This window comes from Arachis hypogaea, chromosome 3 (genome assembly GCF_003086295.3).
Source record: "Arachis hypogaea cultivar Tifrunner chromosome 3, arahy.Tifrunner.gnm2.J5K5, whole genome shotgun sequence".
Taxonomy (NCBI): domain Eukaryota; kingdom Viridiplantae; phylum Streptophyta; class Magnoliopsida; order Fabales; family Fabaceae; genus Arachis; species Arachis hypogaea.
The window spans coordinates 111745133-111755088 of NC_092038.1; the positions used below are offsets into that span (position 1 = coordinate 111745133).

General features: G+C 33.8%; 1 long non-coding RNA gene across 1 annotated transcript; it reads left to right on the plus strand.

Moving 5' to 3' along the window:
* Positions 1-6124: 6124 nt before the first annotated feature.
* On the plus strand, positions 6125-7291 carry LOC112771069 (uncharacterized). Its single transcript, XR_011878807.1, has 3 exons — positions 6125-6228; positions 6434-6532; positions 6953-7291. It is a non-coding gene; the product is annotated as an uncharacterized lncRNA (long non-coding RNA).
* Positions 7292-9956: the final 2665 nt, after the last annotated feature.

The window sequence follows — 9956 nt, forward strand, 5'->3', positions numbered from 1 at the left end:
ATTGAAAATTTTTTTGAAAAAGATTTGATTTTTTTTGAAATGAGAAAAGAGAAAAACAACAAAATGACACCAAACTTAAAATTTTTTAGGAAATCAAACACAAATTCTCAAAAATTTTAACGGAAAACACAAAGAAGACACCAAACTTAGAACTTTTAAAGATCAAGAAGGGACTAAGAACATGCAAATTCGAAAAATTAAAAGAAAACAAAAACATGCAATTGACACCAAACTTAAAATATGAAACTAAACTCAAATAAAAGACTCTAAACCAACAAAAATAAAACAGTCCTAATCTAAGCAACAAGATATACCGTCAGTTATCCAAACTCGAACAATCCCCGGCAACGGCGCCAAAAACTTGGTGCACGAAATTGCAATCACACTCTTGCAATTCCGCACAACTAACCAGCAAGTGCACTGGGTCGTCCAAGTAATACCTTACGTGAGTAAGGGTCGATCCCACAGAGATTGTTGGCTTGAAGCAAGCTATGGTTATCTTGTAACTCTTAGTCAGGATATCAATAATTCTCAGGTTTAATTGTGAAAAGTAAAAGAACATGAAATAAATACTTGTTTTGCAGTAATGGAGAACAGGTTGAGGTCTTGGAGATGCTCTATCTTCTGAATCTCTGCTTTCCTACTGTCTTCTTCTTCATGCATGCAAGGCTCCTTCCATGGCAAGTTGTATGTAGGGTTTCACCGTTGTCAATGGGTACCTCCCATCCTCTCAGTGAAAATGTTCAACGCGCTCTGTCACAGCACGGCTAATCATCTGTCGGTTCTCAATCAGGTTGGAATAGAATCCAGTGATTCTTTTGCATCTGTCACTAACGCCCAGCCCTCAGGAGTTTGAAGCTCGTCACAGTCATTTAATCCTTGAATCCTACTCAGAATACCACAGACAAGGTTTAGACCTTCCGGATTCTCTTGAATGCCGCCATCAATTCTAGCTTATACCACGAAGATTCTGATTAAGGAATCCAAGAGATATTCACTCAATCTAAAGTAGAACGGAGGTGGTTGTCAAGCACACGTTCATAGGTGAGAATGATGATGAGTGTCACGGATCATCACATTCATCAAGTTGAGGAACAAGTGATATCTTAGAATAGAAGCAAGCGTGATTGAATGAAAAACAGTAGTAATTGCATTAATCCATCAAGACACAGCAGAGCTCCTCACCCCTAACCATGGGGTTTAGAGACTCATGCCGTAGAAGATACAATAAGAAACGTGTAATGTATCCTGAGGTAAAGATACAATGTCAAAAAGTCCTATTTATGGTGAACTAGTGACCTAGGGTTTACAAGAATGAGTAAATGACGTAAAAATCCACTTCCGGGGTCCACTTGGTGTGTGCTTGGGCTGAGCATTGAAGCTTTCATGTGTAGAGACTTTTTCTGGAGTTAAACGCCAGCTTTTGTGCCAGTTTGGGCGTTTAACTCCAACTTTTGTGCCAGTTCCGGCGTTAAACGCCGGGAATTCTGAAGCTGATTTGGAATGCCAGTTTGGGCCATCAATTCTCGGGCAAAGTATGGACTATTATACATTGCTGGAAAGCCCAGGATGTCTACTTTCCAACGCAATTGAGATCGCGTCAATTGGGTTTCTGTAGCTCCAGAAAATTTACTTCGAGTTCAGGGAGGTCAGAATCCAACAGCATCTGCAGTCCTTTTTCAGCCTCTGAATCAGATTTTTGCTCAGGTCCCTCAATTTCAGCCAGAAATTACCTGAAATCACAGAAAAAACACAAACTCATAGTAAAGCCCAGAAAAGTGAATTTTAAATAAAAACTAATAAAAACATACTAAAAACTAACCAAAGCATACTAAAAACAGTGCCAAAAAGCGTATAAATTATCCGCTCATCAGAGTGCTAGGAGGAGTTTCAGTAACTTTCTTACTCAGCTGACCCACTTGTGCCTCCAAATTTCTAATGGAGGATCTTGTTTCATTCATGAAATTGAGAGTGGTCTTGGATAGATCAGAGACTATGTTTGCTAAGTTAGAGAGGCTCTACTCAGAGTTCTCAAGAACTCTCTTCTTCTGAGTTGTCCCATTGTTCACAGGATTTCTTTCAGAAGTGTACATGAACTGGTTATTTGTAACCATTTCAATGAGTTCCTAAGCTTCTGCAGGAGTTTTCTTCAGATGAATAGATCCACCTGCAGAATGGTCCAATGACATCTTGGATAACTCAGACAGACCATCATAGAAGATACCTATGATGCTCCATTTTGAAATCATCAGAAGGACACCTTCTGATCAATTGCTTGTATCTTTCCCAAGCTTCATAGAGGGATTCACCTTCCTTCTGTTTGAAGGTAAGCTTACTCATCTTTTGAGGTGGAAAGAATTTAGCTAAGAAGGCATTGACCAGCTTTTTCCAAGAGTTCAGGCTATCTCTAGGATGTGAATTCAACTATATACTAGCTCTGTCTCTTACAGCAAAAGGGAAAAGCATAACTCTGTAGACCTCGGGATCAATTCCATTGGTCTTAACAGTGTCACAGATTGCAAAAATTTAGCAAAGAACTTATGAGGATCTTCTAATGGAAGTCCATGAAACTTGCAATTCTGTTGCATAAGAGAAACTAATTGAGGTTTAAGCTCAAAGTTGTTTGCTCCAATGGTAATAATAGAGATGCTTCTCCCATAGAAGTCGAGAGTTGGTGTAGTAAAGTCACCAAGCACCTTCCTTACATTGTTGGCATTGTTGTTATTTTTGGCTGCCATGTCTTCTTCTTTTTCGAAAATTTCTGTTAGGTTCTCTCCAGAGAGTTGTGCTTTAGCTTCTCTCAGCTTTCTCTTCAGAGTCCTTTCAGGTTCAGGATCAGCTTCAACAAGAATGCCTTTATCTTTGTTCCTACTCATATGAAAGAGAAGAAAACAAAGAAGGTATATAATCCTCTATGTCACAGTATAGAGATTTCTTGATGTGTCAGAGAAAAAGAGGAATTGAAGGATAAGGTAGATAAAGAAGAATTCGAACATATAAAGAGGGGAGGGGGTTCGAATTATTAAGAGAGGAGGAGTGCTAGTGATTAAATAGAAGGAAATGAGAGAGAGAAGAAATTTGAATATCAAAATTAAAATAATTGGTTAATTAAAAAGATTTTTGAAAAAAGTGGTTAGTGATTTTCGAAAATTTGAGATAGAAAGATAGTTAGGTGATTTTGAAAAAGATGAGAATTAGTGAAAAGATTTGAAAATCAAATTTTGAAAAGATAAGAAGTTAGAAAATATTTTTGAAATCAAAATTTGAAAAAGATATTATTTGAAAAAGATTTGATTGAAAAAGATATGTTTGAAAAGATATGATTGAAAAATAAATTTAAAAAAAAGATTTGACTTTTTAAAATTGATGACTTGACTAACAAGAAATTAAAAGATATGATTCTAGAATTCAAATATTGAACATTTCTTAACAAAAAAGTAACAAACTTGAAATTTTTGAATCACAACATTAATTCTTAGCAAGGATTTTTGAAAAAAATGAAAAGAAAAATGAAAAAGATTTGATTTTGAAAAAGATATGATTGATATGAGAGGATATGAAAAAGATAAGATTTTGAAAAATTAGTTTTAAAAAATTGAAAAAGATTTGAATTGAAAACAAAACTATCTCCTTGGTGCTATCCTGGCGTTAAACGCCCAGAATGGTATCCATTCTGGCGTTTAACGCCCACTTGTCTACCATTTTGGGTGTTAAACGCCCAGCCAGATACCTTGGCTGGCGTTTAAACGCCAGAATTTCTTCTTCCTTGGGCGTTTTAAATGCCCAGCTTTTTCTCTGTGATTCTTCTGCTGTTTGTTCTGAATATTCAATTCTCTGTATTATTGACTTGAAAAGACATAATTTTGAAACCTTTTTTTTGAATTTTTAATGATGAGAGAGAAAAACAACAAAATGAAACTAATCATGAAAAACTAAGATCAAATAAACAATGCATGCAAGAACACTTTGAGTGTCAAGATGAACACCAATAACACTTTGAAGATTATGATGAACATCACACTACAAGAAAATAGAGTATTTGTAACAAAAAATTTGTATCAAAATTAAAATTGTTACAAATTATGATTTTTTTGTAAAATATTTAGTTATTGTTACAAAATAAGAATATTTTGTAACAACAAAAAAATTTGTTACAAAACATTTCAATATTTTGTAACGACGTGATTTTTTTTGTTACAAATTATGTTGGCTTTCGTATCGAATTATTGTTTTGTTGCAAAATATTATAATATTTTGTAATAAAAGATTATATTGTTATAAAATTCAAAATATTTTGTAACAAAATATATATTTGTTTCAAAAACTCTAAATATTTCGTAACAAAAAATTAATTTATCACAAAATATAATATTTTTGTAACAAGTTATTTATTTGTCACAAAATTCAAAGATTTTTTGTAACTAATAAATTTTTTTTTCAACATATTAAATATAAAAATTCAAATTTTTGAAAATTGACATCATGAATAATTTATAATTTATTATATTTATATAAGATTTTATATTCGAAAATTTATTTTACTAAAAATATTAATGTCAAATTAACGATACTTTGAGTTTAAAATTATTTCAAAAATTAAATAATAAGTCATTTATAATTTATTATATTTATTCAAAATAAACTTTTAGAAATTTTTAGTAATCGAAAAAAATATAAAATTTTATATGATTTGATTTAAATATTTAAAATTTTTAAATTAAATACTTTAAATTTTATGAATAAAAGAATTAATTATCTCTAATTTTATCTTAATTAGTGTTTATTTAAAAATAATTTATAAATTAATAATAAAATTGTATTTTAAAAAAAATAATTTAATTATCTCTAATTCTTAAAATTAGAGTATTTATTTAAAAATAATTTTAGAATTTATAATTAAATAATATTTTTATATAATTATTATTAAAGATCTTACTATTAGTCATATAATTTAAAATTAAAATTCAATAATAAAAATAATGTATACTTTAATTTAAGACATTTTTTAATTTAAATTATATTTCGTAAAATGTGATTATTATGGTTACTTTATAATTTAAATTAAAAATAATTATTTAAGTACATTGATTTATTGATAAATAAAATTTTATATTTTTTAAAAATAATCTTTACAAAATCATATTTAAATTTTAAATTATTATTTTATTTTAAATATTTTATAAAATTATTATAAAAAATTTTAATTCTAACCTTAATACACAAAATTCCTAATTTGTGCTCTAAATTCACTAACACACGCACACTCAGAGACAGAGAGGGAGAAGGGGAAATCAGAAGAACGGAGAAGAGGGAGGAAGAGATGGGAAAGAGCGCGAGGGAAACGAGGGAGGAAGGGGGCCGCCTCCGTCGCGGCCAAGCCGCCGTGGTTGAGGTTGCCGTCGTCTCTGTTGAGTTCCACCATGGAGAAGGCAACGATGCGCGAGAGATCGAGAGACAACGGAAGGAGACGCAACGATGAGAGGAGGAAAAGGCCATTTCGTTCGCCCCTGAGGCCTCCAATGCCACCACTGCCACCGGAGACCTCGTCCCAGCCGCGAAGAAGAGGAGGAGGGGTGTTCTTTGCGCCTTCACCGCTGCCCCGCGTTGTCACTGTCGAGAAGTAGAACAAGACAGTGAGAGACGCGAAGAAGAATGACGGAGGCCACCACCGCTGCTACTGTCGTTGCTGGGCTCGCCGGAAGCTGCCGTGACCACCACTGAGCTCCGCGCTGTCTATGGAGTCACTGATGGAGGTGTCTTTGCTGCCTCTTCGGTTTAGGTCCTTCACTCCTTTAACTTATTCTACTTCCACTTTTACTCTATTGTTATCCTATTTCTGCTACCTTGTTTCCATTCGATTTTGATGGGAGGAACAAACTCATTTCTCTATTTTAATATAATGTAATATAAAAGTGGTACTGCATTGCATTAGAACAGAAGCCCCTAGGTTATGTGAGGTTCCCATAGTTTAACCAAGTTGGCAGTTTTTCTCTTTGATACCTATGTTATTTTGTCAAGTTTTTGTTAATCCTAGCCCCTCAATTGTTTAGGGGAAGTTTTCTTGGCTTTCTTTTGTTATCAAAATATGTTGAAAGTAAAGTTCCTGCCTTCCCCATGACCTAATGCAGACATGATTATGAAATGTTGTTGGCCCTTGATGAGCAAAACCACCAACATACTGGTGCATCCTCCAATCAGATCAATAGTTTGCCGGAGTCCACCATCCAGGTAATTATTACTAGTGTCAAATGGCATTTATACTTTCATCATTTTTTTAGCCGACACCCTGTGCCCAACCACAGCTTCCTTGTCTACTGTCCCATTAACAGTTGAGGACTTAAGGCAAGAAACCAGGTGAGCAGTAAAGTGGGGCTGTGGGAATTTGCAACTTTTAGTGTAGAGACTGATTTACAATCCTATCTATATTTTCCAGAATGACAACTTCGCAGAGGCCTGTGCAATATTCCTTGAGACCCCAGGCAAGGGTGAAATTATTCGCCATCTTCCCTGTTTGCACAAATTTCACAAAGATGTAAGAAGCACATCAAATGGAACTATTTATTTATATATTTTTCTGATAGATCTCTGATAAGAACAGGTTTGGATTGGTCTATAGGAGGAGAGGTAAGGAGAGACAAACTGAATTTTCACTGCCTTCACTACTTAGTTCATAATTGTTGCTGGTTGGCTGCTGGTTAGCTCCTATCCTTTAAGCTAGTTTAGCAGGTTAGGAGCAGGAATTCTAGGCTTAACTGCTGCATATAAATACTGGGATTTAGTTGGTTTTAGTTAGATAATTTTTGTTCAGTTTGGTAGTTCAGGAGAACGGAACTTTCTCCAGAGTTGGTTAGATCCAACAGTGTACTTCAATAAGGGATTGTGAAAATCCCATTTTTTCTATTAGACCCTATCAATCTCAAATGCTAATCTGTCCTAAACCTGTGATGTGCAGTGTATTGATCCTTGGCTCCATAGGAAAACATCATGCCCGGTGTGCAAGTCATCTATCACCTAATTTACCGCTGGTTTTAGATGGATAATTTCTTATTCTACTACAGAATGTTGGCTATCCCATTTTGGTCTGAGGTACAGCAATGGATGATAATATATTCCCGTTAGTTGATAAGTAATAGAAATGCTTCCTTTTTTCAGTATGATGTTACTATCTGGCCTATTAGATATATAAAAAGTGAATATAAAGGGTCTAGAACTTACAAGTTGGTGTTTTGTTTCTAAACTGCTCTGAGATATGATTCATTTTGCGGTATGCATATATAGGTAACTATTCTGATTCATGGTCTTGTTAGATGTAATTGATCACTTGCAGGTCCTAATGAAGTCTGCCAAACCAGTGGCAAGTCTGAAGGCCGCAATTTTTTCCCCATGACAGATTAGTTACAAATATACCTGGTTGATGGGGCTACACAGGTATATACTGGGATTTAGACTTAGTAAATTTGTATCACACTATTAAGGGCCTGCTTGCTTTTCTACTTTTTGGAGGCATGCTACTGTTCGCATATAATATCTTGTGATGCCAAGTGCAGTTTCATGAAACTAGTCATCACATCACATTTATGATTTATCTCGCGTTACTTGATGAACAAACCCTTTAATTTATGCCATTTACTTGTGATTGTGTATCACTTGTTTTAGCATTTTAAATTGTTGAGAAGTGAATACAAACTTGCTTGTTTTGAAAATTTAGAAACTTTTTGAACTTAAGGAACTTTTGACTATGCACCTAACTTTTTGTTTCGGTTTTTCTTATTTACAGGAGTGCTGAAATGGTGACACATGCTACTTTGAGAGCTCAAAAATATTTTGATTCATAGTGACACTAATCTATGTTAGAACTTTTAGCTTTTGGTTGAACTTTTATGTTAGAACTTTTATGTTTTGGTTGAACTAATCAATGTACTCACTAGCTAATGTTATTTTGTTTCAAGACAATTTTAACTAAAAGGATATTGTTTGACTTATGTATATTTTTGCATATTATATACATGTAAACTTGCTTATTAAAATCGTTAATATATTAGTTAATTTAAAAATTAATTTAGTAAATTATGCATGTAATTTGTAATAAAAAAAGTTGTTACAAAATAATTAATTTGCTTTCGTAACTAAAAAAAAATGTTACAGAATTATGTTACATTTTGTAACAAAATTTTTTGATAGGAAAAAAATTGACTGTCACGAAAAATACCTTCAAGATCAAAATTTGTTACCACTTTTGTAACAGCTTCTAGTTTTTTGTATCAGAAAAGATTGTTACAAAATATGGTATTGAATTGTAACAGTTCTATTTTTCATTACAAAATTTTTTTTTGTAACGGGACTTACTGCAATGGACCCCTTTTTTTGTTACAAAAAACTTTTGTTTCAAAATTTTGATGTTTTGTAACAATATTTTTTGTTACAAATGCGCTTTTTTCTTGTAGTGTCAAGAACATATTTTTGAAAATTTTTAAGAAAAGAAAGATATGCAAGACACCAAACTTAGAAACTTTCATACTAGAGACACTAACAAGTTGAGAATGCACATGAAAAACAACAAAAGACACAACACAAGAGAATTTAAAGATCAGACAAAGAAAATCATCAAGAACAACTTGAAGATCAATGAAGAACACAAGAACACATTTTCGAAAAATGCAAGAAAAATAGAAACATGCAATTGACACCAAACTTAAAATTTGACACTAGACTCAAACAAGAAACATAAATTTTTTTTGGTTTTATGATTTTATTAAATTTTTTTTTGTATTTTTGAAATTATTTTGGAAAAAGAAAATAAAGAATTTCAAAATTTTTAATAAGAATTCCAGGAATCATGCAATGTTAGTCTAAAGTTTCGGTCCAAAAATTTAGACATGGCTTAATAGCCAGCCAAGCTTTATGTGAAAGCCTCGGTCCAAAAGATTAGACATGGCAAAAGGCCAGCCAAGCTTTAGCAGAGCATTGCATACAACAACCAAATTGATGGGAACTAACTAACAAGCTTTTGTAATGATAAGTGGAAGCCTCAGTCCAAAAGAATTAGACATGGCTTTACAGCCAGCCAGACTTCAACATATCATCATGAAACTCTAGAATTCAGTCTTAGAAATTCTTAAGAACAAAATAAAATTTTTTATTTTTATTTATTTTTTCGAAAATAAAAAGTAAAAAAAAGCTTAAACATAAAATAAAATTTCCCAATCTAAGCAACAAGTTGAACCGTCAGTTGTCCAAACTCGAATAATCCCCGACAACGGCACCAAAACTTGATACACGAAATCGTGATTCACAACTTCGTGTAGCTGACCAGCAAGTGCACTGGGTCGTCCAAATAATACCTTACGTGAGTAAGTGTCGATCCCACGGAGATTGTCAGCTTGAAGCAAGCTATGGTCACCTTGTAAATCTCAGTCAGGCGGATTCAAATGATTATGGGGTTTTGATAATTAAAAGAACGAAATAGAACATAAAATAGGATAGAAATACTTAGGCAATTCATTGGTGGGAATTTCAGATAAGCGTATGAAGATGCTTTGTTCCTTTTGAGCCTGTGCTTTCCTATTGCCTTCATCTAATCATTCATACTCCTTTCCATGGCAAGCTGTATGTAGGTGGATCATCGTCGTCAATGGCTATCATCCATCCTCTCAGTGAAAATGGTCCTCTACGGTTTCCTGCATGGCTAATCATCTGTCGGTTCTCGATCATGTCGGAATAAGATCCATTGATCCTTTTGCAAACTGTCACTGCGCCTAACACGCGCGAGTTTGAAGCTCGTCACAGTCATCCCATCCTAGATCCTACTCGAAATACCATAGACAAGGTTTAGACTTTCCGGATCTCAAGAATGCCGCCCATTTGATTCTAGCTTACACCACGAAGACTCTGATTGAACGCAATGGAAGCTCTGTTGTCAGGAAAGGCAACCATGCGTCGTGAACCAGGAGGCCAAG